General features: G+C 36.2%; 1 pseudogene; it reads right to left on the bottom strand.

The window, feature by feature from the left end:
* Positions 1–742: 742 nt before the first annotated feature.
* LOC115848675 (pancreatic progenitor cell differentiation and proliferation factor pseudogene) lies at positions 743–1135 on the bottom strand (annotated as a pseudogene).
* Positions 1136–24599: the final 23464 nt, after the last annotated feature.

The following is a 24599-nucleotide window of genomic DNA, read 5'->3' as shown; positions in this document are numbered from 1 at the left end:
CCCTCTACGCCCACTTTCTGGAGAGTTTTTATCATAAATGGGTTTTGAATTTTGTCAAAAGCTTGTTCTGCATCTATTGAGATGATCATATGGTTTTTATTCTTCAGCTTGTTAACATGGTGTATCACATTGATTGATTTGCGTATATTGAAGAATCCTTGCATCCGTGGGATAAATCCCATTTGATCATGGTGTATGATCCTTTTAATGTGTTGTTGGATTCTGTTTGCTAGTATTTTGTTGAGGATTTTTGCATCCATAATCATCAGTGATATTGGTCTGTAATTTTCTTTTTTTGTAGTATCTTTACCTGGTTTTGCTGTCAGGGTGATGGTGGCCTCATAGAATGAGTTTGGGAGTCTTCCTCCTTCCGCAATTTTTTGGAAGAGTTTGAGAAGGTTGGATGTTAGCTCTTCTCTAAATGTTTGATAGAATTCACCTGTGAAGCCATCTGGTCCTGGATTTTTGTTTGTTGGAAGATTTTCTTTTTTTGCTGGCTGCTTGGAGTTTATTTTCTACTCGGTGCAAGGCATAGGTTAGAGGGTGCTGGAAGTCTCTCATGTGGCTTGGATAGTAAAGAGTGGAGTTCTCTAAACTTCCTTTTTGGTGTTTTGCTGTTTTGATGTTAAAAACCCAACTGCTTCTGTTGGCTGCAGCCTGCTCACTCTCAGGGAGAGGAAGGAGGGGGCGGTCTGATCTGCCTAGCACCTTGGGAGGAAGCCTGGCAGCTGGTAGTGGCCACTCAGGACAGGGGCCTGTAGTTGGTTTGGCCAGGCTGGCCGCCAGGCTGCTGCTTCCCCATGGCTTCCTGAGCCAGGTCACAGGTGATCATGCCAGTGGAGGCCTGGGCTGGTTCTGAGTGCTCTGGGGATTCTAACACTGTTGCCATGAATGGGAGAGTGGACTTCCCGAAAAAGAAGCTAGCCCACCAGTGTCCCGGGTCAGCTCTGGGGAGACCGGGGTGGCGGGGGATGCCTTCCCCAGGGTACTCGGCACTTCCACAGGAGCTGTTACTGGAAGTGGAGCCCAGGCGGTGCCGGTAGTAGTTGTGGGTGGCCATGCATGAGCCGCTGGAGGGGATGGCTGCCATGCTCTTGCTTGTGGGCTGGTGGAAACCTCGGCAGTGACTCCGCATGGGCCTCGGTGCTCAATCACAGACGGCGGGGACTGGGGTGCTAGGCCACTGAGCCCATCTGCGCAGAAGAGCGTGGCCGACGGCTCCACGACCCAGATGTGCGGGGGCCTGTTGGAAGATTTTTTTTTTTTTTGGAAGATTTTTAATCACAGTTTCAATTTCATTACTTGTGATTGGTCTGTTCATATTTTCAATTTCTTCCTGGTTCAGTCTTGGAAGGTTACACCTTTCTAAGAATTTGTCCATTTCTTCCAGGTTGTCCATTTTATTGGCATAGAGTTGCTTGTAGTAGTCTCTTAGGATGCTTTGTATTTCTGCGGTGTCTGTTGTAACTTCTTTTTCATTTCTAATTGTATTGATTTGAGACTCCCTCTTTTTCTTGATGAGTCTGGCTAATGGTTTATCAATTTTGTTTAACTTCTCATAAAACTCAGCTTTTAGTTTTACTGATCTTTGCTATTTTTTTCTTTGTTTGTATTTCATTTATTTCTGCTCTGATCTTTATGATTTCTTTCCTTCTGCTAACTTTGGGTTGTTCGTTCTTTCTCTAGTTCCTTTAGGTGTAAGGTTAGATTGTTTATTTGAGTTTTTTCTTGAGGTAGGCTTGTATAGCTATAAACTTCCCTCTTAGAACTGCTTTTGCTGCATCCAATAGGTTTTGGGTCGTCGTGTTTTCATTGTCATTTGTCTCTAGGTATTTTTTGATTTCCTCTTTGACTTCTTCAGTGATCTCTTGGTTATTTAGTAATGTATTGTTTAGACTCCATGTGTTTGTTTTTTTTTACTTTTTTTCCCCTGTAATTCATTTCTAATATCATAGCATTGTGGTCAGAAAAGATGCTTGGTATGATTTCAATTTTCTTAAATTTACTGAGGCTTGATTTGTGACTGAAGATGTGATCTATCCTGGAGAATGTTCCATGAGCAGTTGAGAAAAATGTGTATTCTGTTGTTTTTGGATGGAATGTCCTATAAATATCAACTAAATCTATCTGGTCTATTGTGTCAATTAAAGCTTCTGTTTCCTTATTTATTTTCATTTTGGGTGATCTGTCCATTGGTGTAAGTGAGGTGTTAAAGTCCCCCACTATTATTGTGTTACTGTCGATTTCCTCTTTTATAGCTGTTAGCAGCTGCCTTATGTATTGAGGTGCTCCTATGTTGGGTGCATATATATTTATAATTGTTATATCTTCTTCTTGGATTGATCCCTTGATCATTATGTAGTGTCCTTCCTTGTCTCTTGTAACATTCTTTATTTTAAAGTCTATTTTATCTGATATGAGTATTACTACTCCAGCTTTCTTTTGATTTCCATTGGCATGAAATATCTTTATCCATCCCCTCACTTTCAGTCTGTATGTGTCCCTAGGTCTGAAGTGGGTCTCTTGTAGACAGCATATATATGGGTCTTGTTTTTGTATCCATTCAGCCATCCTGTGTCTTTTGGTTGGAGCATTTAATCCATTCACGTTTAAGATAAGTATCTATATGCATGTTCCTATGACCATTTTCTTAACTGTTTTGGGTTTGCTTTTGTAGGTCCTTTTCTTCTCTTGTGTTTCCCACTTAGAGAAGTTCCTTTAGCATTTGATGTAGAGCTGGTTTGGTGGTGCTGAATTCTCTTAGCTTTTGCTTTTCTGTAAAGCTGTTCATTTCCCCATCGAATCTGAATGAGATCCTTGCTGGGTAGAGTAATCTTGGTTGTAGGTTCTTCCCTTTCATCACTTTAAGTATATCATGCCACTCCCTTCTGGCTTGTAGAGTTTCTGCTGAGAAATCAGCTGTTAACCTTATGGGAGTTCCCTTGTATGTTATTTGTCATTCTTCCCTTGCTGCTTTCAATAATTTTTCTTTGCCTTTAATTTTTGCGAATTTGATTACTATATGTCTCAGCATGTTTCTCCTTGTGTTTATCCTGTATGGGACTCGCTGTGCTTCCTGGACTTGGGTGGCTATTTCCTTTCCCATGTTAGGGAAGTTTTCGACTGTAATCTCTTCAAATATTTTCTCGGGTCCTTTCTCTCTCTCTTCTCCTTCTGGGACCTCTATAATGCGAATGTTGTTGCGTTTAATGTTGTCCCAGAGGTCTCTTAGGCTGTCTTCATTTCTTTTCATTCTTTTCTTTTTATTCTGTTCCACAGCAGTGAATTCCACCATTCTGTCTTCCAGGTCACGTATCTGTTCTTCTGCCTCAGTTATTCTCCTATTGATTCCTTCTAGTATAGTTTTCATTTCAGTTAATGTATTATTCATATCTGTTTGTTTGTTCTTTACTTCTTCTAGGTCTTTGTTAAACATTTCTTGCATCTTCTCGATCTTTGCCTCCATTGTTTTTCCGTGGTCCTGGATCATCTTCACTATCATTATTCTGAGTTCTTTTTCTGGAAGGTTGCCTATCTCTACTTCATTTAGTTGTTTTTCTGGGGTTTTATCTTGTTCCTTCATCTGGTACATAGCCCTCTGCCTTTTCATCTTGTCTATCTTTCTGTGAATGTGGTTTTTGTTCGCAGGCTGCAGGATTGTAGTTCTTCTTGCTTCTGCTGTCTGCCCTCTAGTGGATGATGAGAGCAGGCACTCTTGACTAATTCCCAAATTTATAGGGAAAATTTTCAACATTTCATCACTGTGTATGGTATTTGCTCTAGGATATTTGGACCTACATAATTTGATATCTTTAAAAGATTATGAAATTTTCATTTAATTTATAGCATGCTAAGCATTTTTATCATGAAAGAATATTAGATTTTTCAAATACTTTTTTCCATGTATTAAGATCATTGTATAGTTTTTCTCCTTCATTCTGTTGATATGGTGATTAATATTGATGAAGTTTTCAAATGCTTAACTATATTTATATTACTGCAGTGATCCCAAAGGGTTGTGATCCATTGTCCTCTTTTATGTATTAAAAGAGAACACTTTGCTAATATTTTCTTTAGAATTTTTTGTATCTATATTTGTGAAAGAGATTGGTATGATTTTTTTAAAAATCTCCTTGTCAGGTTTTGATGTCAAAGTAATGCTTGCCTTATATAATGTTTGGAAGTTTCCCTCTTTTCCTTTTCTCTGGGAGAATGTGTATATGATTAGCAGCATTCACTTATGAGACCATGTGGCCTGGAATTTTTGTGAGAATTTTTAAATTACAGATACAAGTTACCTAAAATATATTAGACTGACTTCTAAGTTGAAAAAAAAAAAAGCAGACTTAGATGGAAGTAACTTAATTAGTAAAGTATCCCATAAAACAAGAGTGAAGAAACTGAGAGAAAGAGGAAAGCAATTCAGATTTGCATAATCAAACTGTTAACTACTCTGAGAACTGAGAGTTTTTGATTCCCTCGAACCTGGTAAGTAGGTGTGAAGAATGCATCTCAGAACTGTCTGCCTTAGTCCTGGAAATGAGAAATGTTCCTTATTAGCTCTTCTGCAACATTGGTCAAGGGTTGCTCCATAAGATGTTAACTTCCTCAAACTTACACTTCTGAGTTGTAATATATTTAGGAGCCTATAAAAAGATCAACCAAGTGGAGGTGAGGCAGGCCAGAAGAGTTTAAAACAAACAATTTTTAGATTTTTCTATCTTGTGTCCATTTTGCTATAGTACAACCAAAAGAACAAACTTTTGGTATTGTTAATTTTCTGTTGTCTGTTCATATGGCATTTCATTAATTTCAGCTTTTACTTTTATTATTGTCTCTTTTCCATTTCATCGTGTTTAATTTTCATTTTTCTCATTTTTTGACACAGATAATTAGATCTGATTTTTGGTTCTTTTTGTTCTCATTCAGTAAAGGGTATAAAATTCCCTCTAATCCTCCATTAGTGTTGACCCTTCTATTTTAATGTGTTTGTTTTAACCATCATACTTTTCAAAATACTTTCTATTTTCCATTATGATTTCCTTGTTGACTGATGACTTTTTATTTCAGGGTGTATAACTTAATTTACAGTGTTTTGGGTATTTCCTAGTTATATTTTGCTTCTGGGTTCAACTTTATACCATTTTGGTAAGATAACATACTCTATATAATTTATTTAACATCTGTTGAGGCCCAGAATTTGGTCAATTTTGGTAAATGTTCCAGTGCTCTTGAAAAAGAGTATGCATTCTGCAGTTGCTTGGTGTAATGTCTTATACATGTCAATTAGGTCAATGTGATTAATTTTGATCCTCAAATCTTTTATATTCTTAATAAATTTTTTGTCTATTTGATCCCTCAATTCTAGAAATAAAGAAGTGTTAAGTTTTCCAGTATGACTCTGGGTTTGTCTCCTCTTTATAATCTACATCAATTTGTCTGCATCTTAAAATTAAAACTGTTATTAGGCACATAAAATTTTAAGACCCTTCTGCCATTATCACATATCCCTCTTTATCACTATTTTTTTTGGTTAAAGTCTACTTTTATATGATATTAATGTAGCTATATCATCTTTTTTTGGTTGATATTTGCATGTTTTTTACTTTCAATATTCCTATATTTTTGTATTTAAAGTGTGTCTATTGTAAGCAGCATATGACTGAATTTAAAAAAATCTGACAATCTTTGTCTTTTATTTGAAATATATATTTGCATTTATTGTAGTTACTAGTATGTTTGTGTTTAAATCTAATACCTTACTATATTTTTGCTGTTTGATCCACTTGATTTGTATTCTGTTTTACCTCCATTATCTTTTTTTGCATTAACCTTAGATATCAGTTATTTCCTCTACTATCATGATTTTTTAACTTCCCTTAACAACCTTTAATGATTATACAAGAGATTATATGTCATATCCCTGATTTATTCCAATTTAATATATAAATAGGTAATTTTATCACTTCTCAGACAAAGACACAAACATTTTACTCCCATTTGTCCCTTTCCCCTTCTTAAAAATTATTTTGTGTATTTAAAATTTTTAATAATCACCAGGGAGCCGAAATAAGCTATTCCTAGTTTGCTTTACTTGAATTTCTGAATCTCAAAATTGTGATATAATAAGTTGTTTTTGAGTTTCGTTTCATTTGGTTTTTTTAATGCATCAATATCTAACTAACACAGTTTTTGATATCAAAAGTGGCATGATGCCATAGCAGAAATCTGAAGCATGGGACATTGAGTTTGAGACTCAGCAATAAGGAGGAGCTGGAAGGGCCTCCAGGAGACTTAGTGAATGCTGGAAGGTCCTCAAGGAATTTCTTTGTGAATCTGAATGCAGTATGAAAGTTGTTATCACTAGTAAGATATATGGGATCATGACAAAAATGTCCATACCCTTTGTTCTATTGATGTCTACAAGGACTACATTACAATTTCATTTAATTAACTGATACTTATGAAACTGAACTTATTTTTAGTATCAAATCAGAATGTACATTAGGCCTTGATCAGTATGAAGAAAATATAACCCTAAATTGTCCATTAGCTCTATGGTATAATTTCAAGTTTGTCAATAATTTGTTCAAACTTATAATTATTAACATTATATCTCATTCAAATTTCTACCTTTTAGTTTTCCCTTAAGGAATTGAGACCTTATAATAGCATGAAGTTAATTAAAAAAATGAAAGAGGTTACTGAAATAACTGGCTCTCTAAAATCACTTTTATATATATTTCATATTTTAGAAATGTTCCATCTTAGAAAATGGAACTTGAAACTCCTCTTAAATTAGACAAACATTTTTAAATTGTTCTTTTGCAAGCACAATTTGAACACTTTTAAATTTTTTACTGACATTGGTTTCCTTTTAAGAACTGAATAGATTCAGGTAAATACATTAAGAAGATAATAAAAACACAGACAATTGCTTCACTGACTCCTCACTGTACAGTGGAAAAGTAGTGTCTTGATAAATAAGATAAAAGTAAACAAAATTATAAAAGCAATAGAATTATTTTTAAAAAGTGAAGAAGAAAGTATTGCTTCAAAAGAAAAAGGGACTCAAAATTTTAAGTGCGGAGTCTATTAAAAATTTTAGAGGAATTGTTTAGGAAAGGAATTATGCTTTAAAAAATTAGGTATCTTCCACTATCTAAACAAATTTTATGTTTTTCTCTGTTGAATAACTAAATGGTAAGGCAACTTTCTGACCTTTTCCCACTCCTTAAGTTTCACTTGTTTAGTGACTGTGAAGCAGAAATTTTAATTAAGCTAATCAAAGGGCAGTTTGTGATGATGAATTTTGTTTACAGAAAAACTAGTGAAGCTGCACTGGTCAGAAAATGAATCGCTGTCTAGAAAAAAATTAGTCAATAGGACAGATTTCTCTGTCGACAATATGCAGAACATCTTTCAATAATTAAAGCTTCTTTCCATTTCAGAAGATTTTACATTTCTGCCATCTGTTTGGAGTAGACATAATGTTGATGTCTAATCAGCTCATGCACAGCTTTTTTCACTTGTAGATTTCTCTGAGTCATAAAGTGTCTTTAGTTAACAGATAAATGGTTCACTGACTGTTCAGACATTAGGCTACGGGAGCACTTCTCAGAAGAGACTTTGGCAACTTTTGATAGTCATAATTGCTGTTAGCCAAATCGTCCCATTTCCCCCCACTGCCCCACCTTTCAGGCCCATAGTAGGATTGCACTCCTGGTTCTTACCAAGTTGGAAATAGCTTGGTGCCTAGTTTTGACCAATGAGTCATAAGCATTTAATTGCTGAAGCCAGAACTTAGTATTTACTTACAAAAACATGGACTCTTAGAGCCTTCCCCTTTTCTCTGACATATAAGCCAATATCACATACGTAGGCAGCCACTCCATCATCCTGAGTTCCTGAGTGATTGCAATAAGCAAGGTCCATGATAGACGTAGAGTATAAACAGGAAGTAAATTTTTATTGCTTTATGCCTCTCAGATACTAGGGGTTGTTTGTTACTGCAGTAAACCTCAGCTTTAGCCCACATCCCCCATGATTTTCAAACTGAGTTTCTCTCTCTAAGAGTATAGTACTTTGTTTTGCAAAGACACAGTAACATACTGTTTTTGTGTGTGTGTGTGGGGGGGGGTATGCGGGCCTCTCAGGGTTGTGGCCTCTCCCGTTGCGGAGCACAGGCTCCGGACGCGCAGGCTCAGTGGCCATGGTTCACAGGCCCAGCCGCTCCGCGGCATGTGGAATCTTCCCAGACCGGGGCACGAACCCGTGTCCCCTGCATCGGCAGGCAGACTCTCAACCACTGCGCCACCAGGGAAGCCCCTAACATACTGTTTTGATGGAGAGATATTTTATGCCAAGGGCTCCAATTTCAGGTGAATTTACTGTCCAAAAAGCATCTATATATTTTTACTGACATTTCTTCAGCTTCTTGTTTCCTTGCACCAAGAACAAGTTAAATTTTTGAATGACAGGCTTAGTGCAGTCTTGCTTTAAGAGTGGTCTACCATCAACAGCACCACAATTAGTGAGTTTGCTTATTAAAATCCAGATTCCCCCAAACCTACAACAGATTTATTGAATCTGAGTCACAGGAGAGTTAAAACTGTACAGAAAATCAGCATTTTAAACAAGTTCTCCAGCTGTTTCTGGCATATATCAGTGTTTGAGAATCACAGCATTACAGAACATTTTTTATACAAAAAAAGATCACATTTATCTAGAGCACTAAAGTATCAACCAACTCATGTATAATTTTTAGTATTAAGAGGACTGGTGACTGATTAACTTATAAAATTGGGTTAATAAATAATATTTTAGATGCCAAATGCTCTACTAATCTTTTTTGTTGGGTTTTTTTTTTTTCGGTATGCGGGCCTCTCACTGTTGTGGCCTCTCCCGTTACGGAGCACAGGCTCCGGATGCGCAGGCTCAGCAGCCATGGCTCATGGGCCCAGGTGCTCCCCAGCATGTGGGATCTTCCCGGACCGGGGCACGAACCCATGTCCCCTGCATCGGCAGGTGGACTCTCAACCATTGCGCCACCAGGGAAGCCCCCTATTAATCTTTTTCATATTCTTGAAAGCTGGGAATAGTTTCTGTGTCTGATTTAACTTTTTGCTTATAGGCTAATCGTTAAATTGTACTCAGTGTCTTTCTGTATGCAAATAATTCAAAATGGTGACCATGCAGAGTTTACAAAAACATATAGTCGATCTGTTGTAGAGTGACTATTCAGGTTTTCTTCACCTATGAGTTATCTCATTCTCAAGACAATTCTATCATTTTCTTTGTATGAGATATATCATCACCCTCCATTCTCAGAGCTATTTTAAGGACTACAGTATGATGCCTCATTCAAATTGATATTGGTCTACCGTAGCAAAGTCTGAGAAACTATCTTGTTTCTTGTAAAAATGAGGTTATGATTCTATCGTAACTGTATTACACGTACACAAACAGAATCTACATTACTGGCACCTTGATGTCCATTGGTCTCAAAGTCATAATTATCAACTAGTATGAGATTGAGTACTAGAAATTTATTGGTGGGGAAAACAAATGTTTGTGCAGATATATTTTTGAAGTTTGGTTAGAATGTTGTGATGGACACAGATATAGTCTGTTTACATATGTTACATATTGCCATTCTAAGACATTTTAAAGAGAAGTAATCAATAACTAAGTGAATCTATTTAAGTGAATCTAGGAAAAAAAATCCTCATCAAGGATAGTGCTTTTATAAATATCCCCCAAAATAACCATCCAGATGAAGTTGTCATCTACTCTTGTGTAACAACATCATAGTTAACACTATTTTTTAATCCTTGAAATAGTTATCTCACATATTCTTCACAATGACCCTATGAGATGTGTACTATTTCTGTCTGCATTTTATTGATAGGCAAACTGCATTTTATAGATAGGCAAACTGAGATTTGGAGACGTTAAGCACATTTGCCAATTAGTTTATTTTTTTACTGTTCAGCTTAGTGTGTGGTTCTTCCCTAACCAAATTGTAAACTGAAAGAATTATTCAACAGCTGGATGATCACTGATGATGTATATTGGCAGTTTTAATGTCACATTAAATACATAAAAGTTATACACTTTTTCTACACAAGCAAATTGTACAGATATATCTCAGATAAAAATAAGTAAAGAAACGTAACTCTAGCCAGTCTTATAAGAACATTGATCACACAGTATGAATTTATTTTTTGATGATGATAAACTTTTCTTGACATTAAAAAATATACATATAGAATTTCTGGCATGTACCAGACTATGATTATGTGCTAGATATACATCAGTGAACAGCACAGCAGTCTTTCCCTCAATGATTTTGTATTCTAAGGGGACAGTGATCAGCGAAGGCAGACATCAATATTCAACATAACTAACAATATCTATTGCATGTTACAAAATGATAAAACTATGAAAAAGAAGAAAAGCAGAGCGGAGTATACTGAATTAGGAATACTGTGGGTGAGTGGTGAGTGTTCCAGAAAATACCACTGACAGTGAAAATTGAGCAAAGACTTGACACAGGCAAGGAGGAATTAGTTCTACAAAAATGTTAACTATTTGGTCCTGTCAAAATTAATAAGGCTTATTTAAAGACATTTAAGGACTACCATCTATTTCACGAATTCTCATATGCATTTCCCCCACAATTTAACCTCTCTAAAATGAGTACATATTACCAAAGTTTGTGGCTTGCAAGATTACAATTCCTAACAGGCAAGGGCCTAACATAACTTGGTTGCGTGAAAAATTCGGTTGACACTTTGTGACAAGATTAAGAAAGAGTCATCGTGAAAGTATCCTAGATTCCCTAAAATATAGGTATATGAATCTAATTCGTGTGAATTGATACCATAGCACAGAAGTAAAAAGTAAAAAAGCAGTAAAAAGTAAAGAAGCTTTGAAGCTAGATCCAAGGGTTTAAATTCTAGCTTGACCATTGATTTGTTTCGTGATTACTGCCAAGTTCTTTAATGTCTCTGTACCTATTTGCCTATTAATGGAATGCAAAATGTTTATAATGTTTTCACTTTTTAAGTGTTTCCAGGAAACAATGCTGCCAACATGACTTGAACAGTAATGGATAACTGTATTAGGACAGACTGCATTATTTCTTAAATTAATCACAAGGTGCAATTTCTCTGACAACTCATAAAACAGAGTAAAAAATAAAAGTCTCATAGAGAGGTGTTACTACTCCTAGTGATTTCGTCTCCTTCCTTACACTGTTTTCTCCAAATAACCAGGAAACAGGTAGAATTTTGTTGCCCACATAAAGTGTCATGAATTATATTCATAAAACAGTGCAAGTGCTGTCTGTATATTCAGTCTATTTCAGTATATGAAAATCTGATTTGAAAATTATCAACTTGCAAACAGAGATATACTTAACTTTTTAAAGGATGCATCACAAATTTTCTTTAAGTAAATAATTTTCTCCCTCAACATTTAAATTAGAATTCATTTTCTCTCATGATTCCACCTCAACCGTTTTTTCAGGTACCTGTTCACAGACATAAGGATTTTATCAACAATATAGATTTCCTCAGCTATGACACGGAGATACACAACTTACAGGTGATCAAGTTAAGAGCTGCCCTAGAGCTGAGTTCTGTGTTGTACACCCCTCACTAATAATAACAACAGAAACTAAACACCGACCTTAGATGTGGCACGCTCAGATCCAGGGTATGACGTTAGACGGGCGACGTGACAGATGACGTCAGACGTGCGGATCTGACAGACGACGTCCGACGTGACGACCTGACGGAGGACGTCGGACATGCGCACTTGACAGACAAGTGGGCCGCGCGCCTTCCGGGGGTGACTGCGGGAGCGTAGACCTGAGAGGCGAGCTGGGGCAGCAGAACAAAGACGCGCTGGCAGATCTGCTGCAAGCGTCGTGGTCGCAGGAGCCTACCCCACGGTGCTCTGTCCGGAATAAGGTGAGGGTACATGTATAGGCTGCAGGAGCCACTGAAAGCTGTCAGAACCACGGAGGGTGGGGGAAGGCTGCGAAAGGAAACCTAAAGAGCCGCTTTCTTTTGGAAGCTACCAGCCATTTCGGGTCTTTTTTTTTTTTTGCGGTACGCGGGCCTCCCACTGCCGCGGCCTCTCCCGTTGCGGAGCAACAGGCTCCGGACGCGCAGGCCCAGCGGCCATGGCTCATGGGCCCAGCCGCTCCGCGGCATGTGGGATCTTCCCGGACTGGGGCACGAACCCGTGTTCCCTGAATCGGCAGGCGGACTCTCAACCACTGCGCCACCAGGGAAGCCCCATTTCAGGTCTTTGAGAGCTGAGGAGGGTTAAAGTATAAGCCACAGAGGGAAGGAGGGAGGGAGGGATGGAGGGAAGAAGGACATACTATAAACAAAAGAAGGATAAAGAGCACACAGCAACTGAGTAGTGGTTGGTGCCGTTTAACTGAGATGCAGAGAGTGGAGGAGGAACAGTTTTGAGGGTAAAGAGTTTGGTTTTGGACATGTTATATTTCAGAAGTAAGGAGTGATATTAAAATAATTAACAGCTGAGGGGCTTCCCTGGTGGTGCAGTGGTTGGGAGTCCGCCTGCCGATGCAGGGGACATGGGTTCGTGCCCTGGTCCGGGAAGATCCCACATGCCGCGGAGTGGCTAGGCCCGTGAGCCATGGCCGCTGAGCCTGCGCATCCAGAGCCTGTGCTCTGCGACGGGAGAGGCCACAACAGTGAGAGGCCCGCGTACTGAAAATAATAATAATAAAATAATAATAATTAACAGTTGATATTCTCATAGGGACCTGTTGAAGAGGTTGAAGAGGTATTTTTCTAAACAGAACAAATATGATTCAGTGTACGTAATTGATGTGTACCAGTGCTGGAGTTTCCTACTGGAAATCTTGGTGTTGTAAGTGAGTAGGCACTATGTTGTATGAGTGAGAAACTCAGAAAAGAGATCAGGACTGAAACAACAAAAATATGTGTGGGTCTTTGGAAGGAAACCACTGCTTTGGCAACATGGAGGTCCCTGGTGACTTTGACAAGAGTAGTTTCAATAGTGAACTGGAGTTTAGGCACTTGGCTGAAGAAGGTAAAGGGGAGTACAAGAGATAAGAGTGCAGAGGCAGTCACTTTAGACAATTTGATCAAGAAGAGTTAAGAATTGGGGTGGTAGCTGGAGAGAGATGAGGGATCAAAAAGTGTTATTTTTAAGATGGCAGATACTGAGGTGTATTTGTACTCTGGTAGGACCTATCAAGTGCAGAGGGAGAAGCCGATGGTGTAACAGAGGAGAGAGTTACGGGTGAAGTGCTTTTGAGTAGGCAGGAGGAGGTGAGAGGCAGGGCACAAGTGAGGGATTGGATTCTGATAGGGGAAGGTACACATCAAACATTGCACCAAGAGAGAAGGCAGAGGGCATGGGTGCAGAGGTAGGTAGGTTTGAAGATTAGGTGGTGAGAAGCTGAGAAAACTATTGTCTATTTGCTCCATGAAATATGAGTCTAGGTAATGAGCTGAGAGTGAGAGAAGAGAGGAGTTATGGGAAGCTTGAAAAGGGAAGCAGAAGTGTGAAAGCATTATTTTTGAGAATGGAATGAAGTTTACCAGGGAAGCTTGGTGGTGCAATCTGAGATCTTAAGACTTGAATTCACAGTGAGACCAGTCAGCCCAGTGTGTGCTTTTCCTGAAGCCACACTCAACTCTGGGGGCAGGTGCATGTTAAGTGCAGAGTTGGGTTAAATTGAGTTGGTTTTGCCCAGTAAATGCAGTGGAATGAGAAGAGGCCAGGGAGTTTGGACAGCACTGAATCTTAGATGAACCAGAAGCAGTGAGGGCACAGGGAGATGATGGATGGTGAGAACATGGTAGACCTGATGTTTTCACGGAGACAACAAATCAAAGAAATTTTGAACAAAGAGCACATCATGTGAAGTGAATGGTCAGAAAGTGGAATCGTTGCCAACAAGATGTGGGAATAGTTATTAAAGATGGCAAGGTCACAGCGGGTGGGGTGAAGGTAAAGGTCATTGGTGGGGATGATGTCGAGGAATGAAGACCAAGGAATGGAGACCATCTATGTTTCACTTGTAATATGTTCCAAAGAAGGCAAAAACTCATGTGTGGTGTTAGTTATCAAGATAGTGGTTATTCAGGGGATGAAGGAAGGGTGGTGACTCGAGGGTCACATGGGGAGGCTTCTGGGGGCTGGTGATACTCTGTGTCTTGATCCAGGTGCTGATTGCACAGGTGTGTTCACTTTGTGAAAATTCATCAAGCTGTTGCCTTATGAGTTGTGTACTTTCCTCTGTATTTGTTATAATTCAATACAGAATTAAAAATATAAACAAGAACAACAAATGAACAAAGATTATAAATCAAGTTGCATCAAAGATGCAGATCACCTTTAATAGAAACTATTATTTTCTTTTGAGGCATTTTTGGATAGAGTGCTAATGTAAAATTTGAAAGAACTTTTTCAAAAAATTAAATTAGCTGCAAATTTTAAGATGAATAAGATAATACTATAAGTGAAAATAATAAAAAAGGACTTAAAATCTTTGGGGGGAACAATTTTTAAAAGAAGATTATACTATTTGTAAATTATATTGAGCCTCATTGACTTTTCTCTATATCAGTAATATGTTTAAACAATAGACTAAAGTTCTTAAAAAAATCTGAAGGAACTGAAAAAGATTTAGTGACAAATTATAGAGAATTATTACAGACCTTGAAATAAGAACCTATGAAGAAAAATTGCCTATTTTGGTTATGCAGCATAGACTATTTGGGAGGTAAATTCTGGATGATATTTCAACACAGTGATGATTATTCTGCTTTCTATTGGAATTTTAGTACTGATACAACAGGATTTTTATGAAAAAATAATTTTGGCACCATATATGTAAGTATATAAGAGCTAGGTCTTATATACTGGAAGAATGAACTAAGGGAAATGAAATAAATCCTCTGGCAGTGTGTGATTCCCTGCCATGCAGTTCTGCTATAATCTTGGGATGCAAGCACATGCCATAACCTATAGTTGAAAATGTTCCGTGTGGCCAATAGTTCTTCTAGATCTTAATCTGGAGTCCACAACTGAACAAAGCTGAAAGATTTCAGGTCAAATCTTTGTGTTAACACCTTTCTTGCCATCTCTGCAAGGGTTAGATGTGGAAAACATATTCACCATCTCTGAGAAGATATGTTACTCCAAGAATGTTCCTAGATACCTAATGAAACTGTATTATGTGTGTACAGACACATAAACTCACAGACAATATTGTTTGGAGATTGTCTTTAGTTCTGATTTACCTGCTTCCTTCTCTTTTGATTAAATATCAATTCCATTTTCATTTATTATATATGTTCTTCTTAATAAATGAGCATATCACTGCACTGGACCTGAATAAAATACCAATAAGGAAAAATAAAAAACAAAAGATAATAATAGATATAAAATTTACAAACACTGAGAATTTCAAAATCAGAAAGCCTATGTACTATAAGTAAAAAAGACACCTTATTGAGGTGCTGGCTACTTGAACAAGATATTAAAGGAAATAAAAACAAAATTTGGAACAGAGAGGAATATCCAGACAGAGAAGAGGTCAGTGACCCATCAGTAGGAATAATCAATATTTCAATATTAGTTGATTAGGAAACTGTCAGGCAGGTAAAATGAAATTAATGGTAAATGGAGATCAAGCTAGAGATACATATTATATGTTATAACAAGATAAACATCCTCCTCTTTTTTTTTTTTCTTCAAAATCTTTTAAATGGCCAAGTATGGGTGATTTTGATAATGGTGGTGGTAACAGTGGAATGATATATTAATGATATTTGCAATTCAGGTTTGGGATTGAGAAGCAATACATATTGCTAGGAATCTAAAGCACTAATAGTCTGACAAGTTAGAAAAATTAAGTGAATGCTGCAATGTTACAGGTTCTAGCAGTAATCTACTCCACATGACCATCTCTTCACATTTAAAACCACTTTTTATTCGCAGCTGCTAATGTATGTCTTTATATTTCCAATACTATTTAAATTGTATTTTAAAACTAAATTGTCTTTATATTTGTTATATAAGTATTTGTTAATACTTATTAATTCCAAATAAAATTACCACCACATGACAAAGTAAAATGTACAATTTGTCGTGAATAGGAAATCAGAGAAATACCATATGTGCAACTAAAAATAAGAGGCTATAATCTATGAAGGATATCTTTTCAGATAAATAAATTAATATAGTTAATTACTAATAAAGTATACTAGATTTTTCACTTGGTTCTGAAAAATATTCAAAATTATAAAATACAAACATGGCTGAAATCATTTATCATGTTTATTTTAAAAACTAAAAATATAGTTATATAGTTATATAATATCAAATCTGATTCTCTAATGTGATCTCTTATATCTGTAGAATTGATTTTTAGCCAATGGGTAACGGTATTTCTGATTTTTCTGCCACCAGTCAGCAATGTGTGGTCATGCCCAGTAAGACTTAGGCCTTATTTTCCTGGCAGTGATCCCTCTACCTGAGCAAGTTACCTATTCTGTGTTCCTTTAATTTATTCAGTGAACATTTAATAGTATCAATTTGGTACCAGACACTGTTCTAGGAAGAAGAGTTTCACAGTGGACAAGTCCTTACATGTCAGTATAGAGAGACAGAAAATGAACAATTAGATGAGGTAACTTCATTTTGTGATGACTGCTGTTAAGACAGTTACCTCTTTGATAAGACTATGGAGTATTGTATTACAGATTTAATGGTCTGTTAAGGTGCTACATTAAATAATATTGTGCCTTTCCAGGTGGCAGATATTTAGTTCAAAACCTGAATATTGAAAAGGAAACAGGCAAGTGAAGAGCAGGAGAATAGGAATATCCCAGAAGGAGAGACAACAGATAAAAAGGCCCAAAGCAGGAATGAACTTTGTGGATATATTTTTTTTTAAATGGCTTTGAGGTTGGCCAATGGGAAAATCTTTAGAGCTATGTAAGTCTTATATGTAGGGAGAATGATTTCCTGCTGGAGCTTATCTTTCCCTGAAATTATAGGGAATTTGCTGGTACGATGATGGACAAGCAATCATTAAACAGGTTATCTTTCTCCTCCACAGTATTTTACTCACAAGTGTACACATTCTCTCTACCTCTGTCCCCCTTAGTTGCTATCATCTCCATCCTCCAGATGGAATACTTATGAGGTACAGCAGAAGATCAAAGAGACTCCTTGGTAAACCTACTGCCATATAGTGCCCTCTGTGAGCAGCAGTGAGATACTGAATGGAGCAGGTTAGTCAAATTATGTCTGGTTATAAAATTCACCTGAGAGAGGTACCACTTGTTTATCTTTTCTTTGTTCATCCCCATGAGGTATTAGAAGAAGTATAAAGACATTTTTTCTGGCCACCCAATTGCTCATGGTCATATAACTGATTTGAGGCTTCCACCAAAAGATTGACAGGGGCAGAAATATGAAGTGCATTTCAAATTGTTACACATAAAAAAAGTAAAACTTCCTAGAGTCTTCATTTAGAGGTTAGATTGGGAAAGAATGTTATTTGCATAATGAAATATTAAGAATTTATTTTTAGATTCAAACAGATTATGCTATTTTTGACCCCAATTAACAGAACTAATCAAGAATGGAATGCATTTCTTGTACATATCACACTTTACTGACAGTAAATGGCTAGTGGACATCAGTGACTGCCAGTCATATTTCTTTGGTCCTCAACAGGTCTATAACTTTTTTTTTTCCTGTGTGGTATGTTCCATAAATTGGAATTGTGCTACTAAACATGGGTAAATCTGCATTTGTAGTGGGATTAGAGGGAGGCCAAGAGTGATCAAGTGATTGGCAGCTCTGTGAAGTCTGTTTCTTAAATTTTTTTGTCAGTTTATTAAGTGATGATTAAATGCTTCACACAAGCTATGCATTAAAGAGACTGACTTATAAACTAAAGCCCAATAATTCAATACTGATGTGAAAAGTACAATTTGGGGGATAAAAGTATTTGTCTCCTCTATTTAGGACTGTTTTTGACAGTGTCAAGGTCCCATGTTTGAGGAACAAGGACGCAGAAGTGAAGAGTTTTGAAATTGTTTGAATTAATTATTTCATCTGAATGTGACAGCACTCAGAGAATTATTTATTTTCTTCTTTAATATCCATCTTTCTAGTTACAAGGACACATGAATTAATCAGTGCCCATCATACTCAGACTATCCTGGACTAAACTTGAAAAGAAATATAAACAGATGTGCAAAAAAAGAGTCAATATATATCTTCCATCATCTGTAACTCTTCTCCTTCATGCAATTATATATTTAATGTATGGAGGATCACTATGTAATTTTATCTTTACTTATTATATTTGCTAAAAATGTTAAATACTTGTTATTAAGGATCAAAGTCCATCCATAAACTACTCAAATTCTTCACACTTACATTTTATCATGTAATTAATCATGTATTACTAATAATAAATCCTATATATTAAAAATATATAGGTATTTATACTATCTGCCCCTGAATCTAATTTTAGTGATAGAAAAATTAGTGGAGAAATATAGATAATATCAATGTCATAATTTAAAATCTTCTTTAATGCATTTATGAGGGTGTATAGAGATACAAACACATGTCTAACATATGGAATTATGAATCTAGGAAACAGAATACATGATATCAATATTATTTTCAAATATATTTGAAATATAAGATTTAACATGTAGAATTTAGCAAAATGAATTTCAATAAATTAAAAATATTTAATATTATGTATTTGCTGGCAAGCAACAATAAAAAGAAATGAAGTAAATATACAGAGTTTATTTTCCTTTGGGAATTAAAGAATATATTTCGACATACATCTTCAGTTAAAGAGGAAAAAATAGAAAAAATAAACTATTTAAGATTGAATTGCAGTGTATTGAATAACAAAATGTATATACTGGCCCAATGCAGTTCTTAGAGAACAGTATATATATATAAATATATATATTTTTTTGACATCTTTTTTGGAATATGATTGCTTTACAATCGTGTGTTAGGTTCTGCTTTATAACAAAGTGAGTCAGCTATGCATATACATATATCCCCATATCTCCTCCCACTTGCTTCTCCCTCCCACCCTCCCTACCCCACCCCTCTAGGTGGTCACAAAGCACTGAGCTGATTTCCCTGTGCTATGCAGCTGCTTCCCACTAGCTACCTATTTTACATTTGGTAGTATATATAAGTCCATGCCACTCTCTCACTTCGTACCCTTCCCCCTCCCTGCGTCCTTAAGTCCATTCTCTATGTCTGCATCTTTATTCCTGTCCTGCCCCTAGGTTCTTCAGAACCATTTTTGTTTTTGTTTTTTTAGATTCCATATATATGTGTTAGCATACGGTATTTGTTTTTGTTTTTGTGAACTACTTCACTCTATATGACAGAGTCTAGGTCCATCCACCTCACTACAAATAACTCAATTTCATTTCTTTTTATGGCTGATTAATATTCCATTGTATATATGTGCCACATCTTTTTTTTTAACATCTTTATTGGGATATAATTGCTTTACAATGGTGTGTTAATTTCTGCTTTATAACAAAGTGAATCAGTTATACATATACATATGTTCCCATGAGTGCCACATCTTCTTTATCCATTCATCTGTCGATGGACACTTAGGTTGCTTCCATGTCCTGGCTATTGTAAATAGAGCTGCAATGAACATTGTGGTACATGGCTCTTTTTGAATTATGGTTTTCTCAGGGTATATGCCCAGTAGTGGGATTGCTGGGTCATATGGTAGTTCTATTTTTAGTTTATTGAGAAACCTCCATACTGTTCTCCATAGTGGCTGTATCAATTTACATTCCCACCAACAGTGCAAGAGAGTTCCCTTTTCTCCACACCCTCTCCAGCATTTATTGTTTGTAGATTTTTTGATGATGGCCATTCTACCTGGTGTGAGGTGATACCTCATTGTAGTTTTGATGTGCATTTCTCTAATGATTAGTGATGTTGAGCATTCTTTCATGTGTTTGTTGGCAATCTGTATATCTTCTTTGGAGAAATGTCTATTTAGTTCTTCTGTCCAGTTTTGGATTAGGTTGTTTGTTATTTTGATATTGAGCTGCATGAGCTGCTTGTAAATTTTGGAGATTAATTCTTTGTCTTTTGATTCATTTGTAGATATATACTCCCATTCTGAGGGTTGTCTTTTTGTCTTGTTTATGGTTTCCTTTCCTGTGCAAAAGCTGTTAAGTTTCATTAAGTCCCATTTGTTTATTTTTGTTTTTATTTCCCTTTCTCTAGGAGATGGGTCAAAAAGGATCTTACTGTGATTTATGTCACGGAGTGTTCTGCCTGTGTTTTCCTCCAAGAGTTTTATAGTGTCTGGCTTACATTTAGGTCTTTAATCCATTTTGAGTTCATTTTTGTGTATGATGTTAGGGAGTGTTCTAATTTCATTCTTTTACATGTAGCTGTCCAGTTTTCCTAGCACCACTTTTTGAAGAGGCTGTCTTTTGTCCATTGTATATTCTTGCCTCCTTTTTCAAAGATAAGGTGACCATATGTGCATGGGTTTATCTCTGGGCTTTCTATCCTCTTCCATTGATCTATATGTCTGTTTTTATGCCAGTACCATACTGTCTTGATTACTGTAGCTTTGTAGTATAGTCTGAAGTCAGGGAGCCTGATTCCTCCAACTCCATTTTTCTTTCTCAAGATTGCTTTGGCTATTCAGGGTCTTTTGTGTTTCCATACAAATTGTGATTTTTTTTTTTGTTCTAGTTTTGTGAAAAATGCCATTGGTAGTTTGATAGGGATTGCATTGAATCTGTAGATTGCTTTGGGTAGTATACTCATTTTCATAATGTTGATTCTTCCAATCCAAGAGCATAGTATATATTTCCATCTGTTTGTATCATCTTTAATTTCTTTCATCAGTGTCTTATAGTCTTCTGCATGCAGGTCTTTTGTCTCCTTAGGTAGGTTTATTCCTAGGTACTTTATTCTTTTTGTTGCAGTGGTAAATGGGAGTGTTTCCTTAATTTCTCTTTCAGATTTTTCATCGGTGTATAGGAATGCAAGATATTTCTGTGCATTAATTTTTTATCCTGCTACTTTACCAAATTTGTTGATTAGCTCTAGTAGTTTTCTGGTAGCATATTTAGGATTCTCTATGTACAGTATCATGTCATCTGTAAACAGTGACACCTTTACTTCTTCCTTTCTGATTTGGATTCCTTTTATTTCTTTTTCTTCCCTTATTGCTGTAGCTAAAACTTCCAAAATTATGTTGAATACTAATGATGAGAGTGGACCACCTTGTCTTGTTCTTGATCTTAGTGGAAATGGTTTCAATTTTTCACCGTTGAGAACAATGTTGGCTGTGGGTTTGTCATATATGGCCTTCATTATGTTGAGGTAAGGTCTCTCTATGCCTACTTTCTGGAGGGCTTTTATCATAAATTGGTGTTGAATTTTGTCAAAGCTTTTTCTGCATCTATTGAGATGATCATATGGTTTTTCTCCTTCAGTTTGTTAATATGGTTTATCACATTGATTGATTTGCGAATATTGAAGAATCCTTGCATTCCTGGGATAAACCCCACTTGATCATGGTGTATGATCCTTTTAATGTGCTGTTGGATTCTGTTTGCTAGTATTTTTTGAGGATATTTGCATCTGTAGAACAGTGTATATTCTTAAATTCAAAAAGCTTGAAATTAATAATAAAAATTTTGAAACAAACTAAAAAAGACTAGAAGGAAGATAATAAAAAGATAAAGATAACTGATAAAAATTACACAGTTGGTTGATAAAACACAATGATTGATAATATTATATAAACTGTCATAGACATACACAATTTTGCATGATATATTATTTTAGAAGGTTATCATTCCCTGATACCAAACCGACAAGCACAGAACAAGAGAAATGTAGACTAATATCATTTCTGAATATAAAAACAAAAATCATATGTTATTTAATATCTCTCCTTATATATCACATCGTTATTTTCCTTGGGCCATCCAGTTATCCAGACATGTTCCTCTCACAGCAGAAGCATAAATAGAAACACATGAGGACAAGTGAAAACAATACATCTTAAGGTTCAGGCTCCTGAGAGGTACAGTGAGTTACACGCACCTGCTGTTGATCAGAATTAGTCACATGCCCAGCCCAAAGTCAAGAGGTGTGGAAATACATTTCTCCTGTAATAAAGCAATGGAAAGAGTGTAGATGTATGGAGAATTAAAAGATCATGCTAATTAATTCCATTAGCCACAGAGCCTCATCATTAGAAAATCATCTACATTAAGAGATGAAAGTAGAAAAGCATGTAACCAACTAGTTAAATATCCAAAAAGCATTTGTTAACATTTAACATACATTTATGATAAATTATTAACATATTAAAAATAGAACAAGAATGTTTTAACTTCATAAATAGTGCCTACCAGAAACCTACCACAAATATCCTACTTAAAGTTGAAATATTAGAAACATTCCTATTAAGATAAAGAAACAGGTAAGGATGTCTTCTGCCACCGCTTTTCAACATTTTACTAGAGTTTAACCAATACCATAAAATAGAAAAAGCAAATAAGAGTTTGAGCACGATTAATGGATAGACAAACATATAACTTTGTATATTTATAAAGTGACATTTCAAGTCAGTGGGAAAAACGCCATCTGTATAATAAATGGTGTGGAGCAATGCACCCCAGGTCAAGTCCTTCCTGAGGTGGCTGAGATCCAATTACTGATTGATGCTGACACCAGACAGTTCTTGCAGTCCATTTCAGCTTCAGATCTCCCCAGTGGGGTCAAATGAGACTTTTGGACCTGCATTACAGCTCTACTTCTCCCTCTGGACAATTCTGCTTACTCCCTTTCCACTGTGCAAGTTAATCCCTGATAAACATTCTGGACACAAACCTTTGCCTAAAAGTCTGTTTTTGTAAAACACAACCTTCCTCATGCCATAGACCATACTTATGCCATATCAGGGATATTTTTTTACCTCGAGGGCAAGAGAAATAAGGTACAACAGATTTACGTAATTGGGAATGGCTTAGCAGGTTAACCCCATCTTTCATAAGCTAGAAACAAGCCTGTGAAACTCGACAGAAAAGACCTGGTGCTCAATTCTTTGCTCTTCTATAAGTGCACTTCATTTTTAATTGAATTATAAAAATGTCCTTGATGGACAGAGCTGCTAATAGAAAACTATATTAGGTAATTTGTATTTTACTTATGTCAAAATTTTTAGTTAGAATCATTTGCATTAAATAATAATCTGAATTTTTTCTTATGAAAGTCAACTTAGAGAGAAAACAGAGAACTAATTAAAACTTCAAGTAAGGAATAACTATACCATATCTAGTATTATTTTTGTTTCCTTTTTCTTTTTAGAGAGAAAGGATTCTATTTTCTGGTCTGGTCTAGAATTAAAATTTGCCTTCAATGATCTAACTTATAATTTTCTTCCACTTACTCCTCTATCTTAATAACAAGGGCTGAAGGTCAAAAATCATTCAAGAGATTGCTTTGTAAATTAGTCTGAAGAGTGTGTGACTGAGTGTACTGACTACTCTCAGGTTAGAGATTTTAATAGATTTCTTCCAAGTCTCATTAACCCCAGGAGTAAAACATCAGTATAACCTACTATCTCCTAGATTAGTTCTCACCAGTCACTAAAATATTTAATAGTCTGATACACATTCCATTTATCAGTACCTATATAATTGAGTTGTGGCAAGGGATTAATGGAAAACAACAACGACAACATCATTAAAAGCCATTACAATGGTGCTCAGTAAAAGTTAGCTTTCATTATCATAAAGTCATAAGGGAAAAGGGAGTGTCTCTCTTAAAGAATGTATAAATGTCTCCATTTCAATTGTTAGCAACCATCACCAACTCCCCTCAAAAAATAAAGATTAAGACAAAATAAAGCTAGACGAGTAAATGAGATTAAAAGAAATTTAATGCACAAAAACAAATTTTATTCAGTACTATATTGTAAATGAATATTAACAATTTTTGTCATTGAATCTTTCCGTGACTTTGTCTTAGTTTATTTGGGCTGCTATAACAAAACACCATGGACTGGATGGCTTGTAAATAGCAAACATTTAGCTCACAGTTCTGGAGGCTGAAGTCCGAAATCAGGGTGCTAGTGTGATTGGATGAGGGCCCTCTTCCAGGTCACAGACTTCTTGTATCCTCACGTGGTGGAAGGGATTAGGGAGTTTTGTGGGATCTCTTTTATAAGAGCTCTAATCCCTTTCATAAAGGTTTCACACTCATGATCTAATCATCTCCCAAAGAGCACAATTTCAATGTATAAAATTGGGGGGGGGCGGACACAGAAATTCAGTCTATAGCAGATTTCTTCTGTAAAACAAAAATGCTGAAGAGGATGATTTCTAAGGTTGCTTCCAGCATTACTGGATATACACACACTCTTTCTCTTCCTTTTTCCCTAGGAGAGTGTTAAAGAAAGTGTTAGATAAAGGAACAGATCATTATTCTTAAGATTAAATAAGAGCCAGAACAGG

The sequence above is a fragment of the Globicephala melas genome, chromosome 7, assembly GCF_963455315.2.
Source record: "Globicephala melas chromosome 7, mGloMel1.2, whole genome shotgun sequence".
Lineage (NCBI taxonomy): Eukaryota > Metazoa > Chordata > Mammalia > Artiodactyla > Delphinidae > Globicephala > Globicephala melas.
This window is presented reverse-complemented; position numbering and strand designations above follow the sequence as displayed.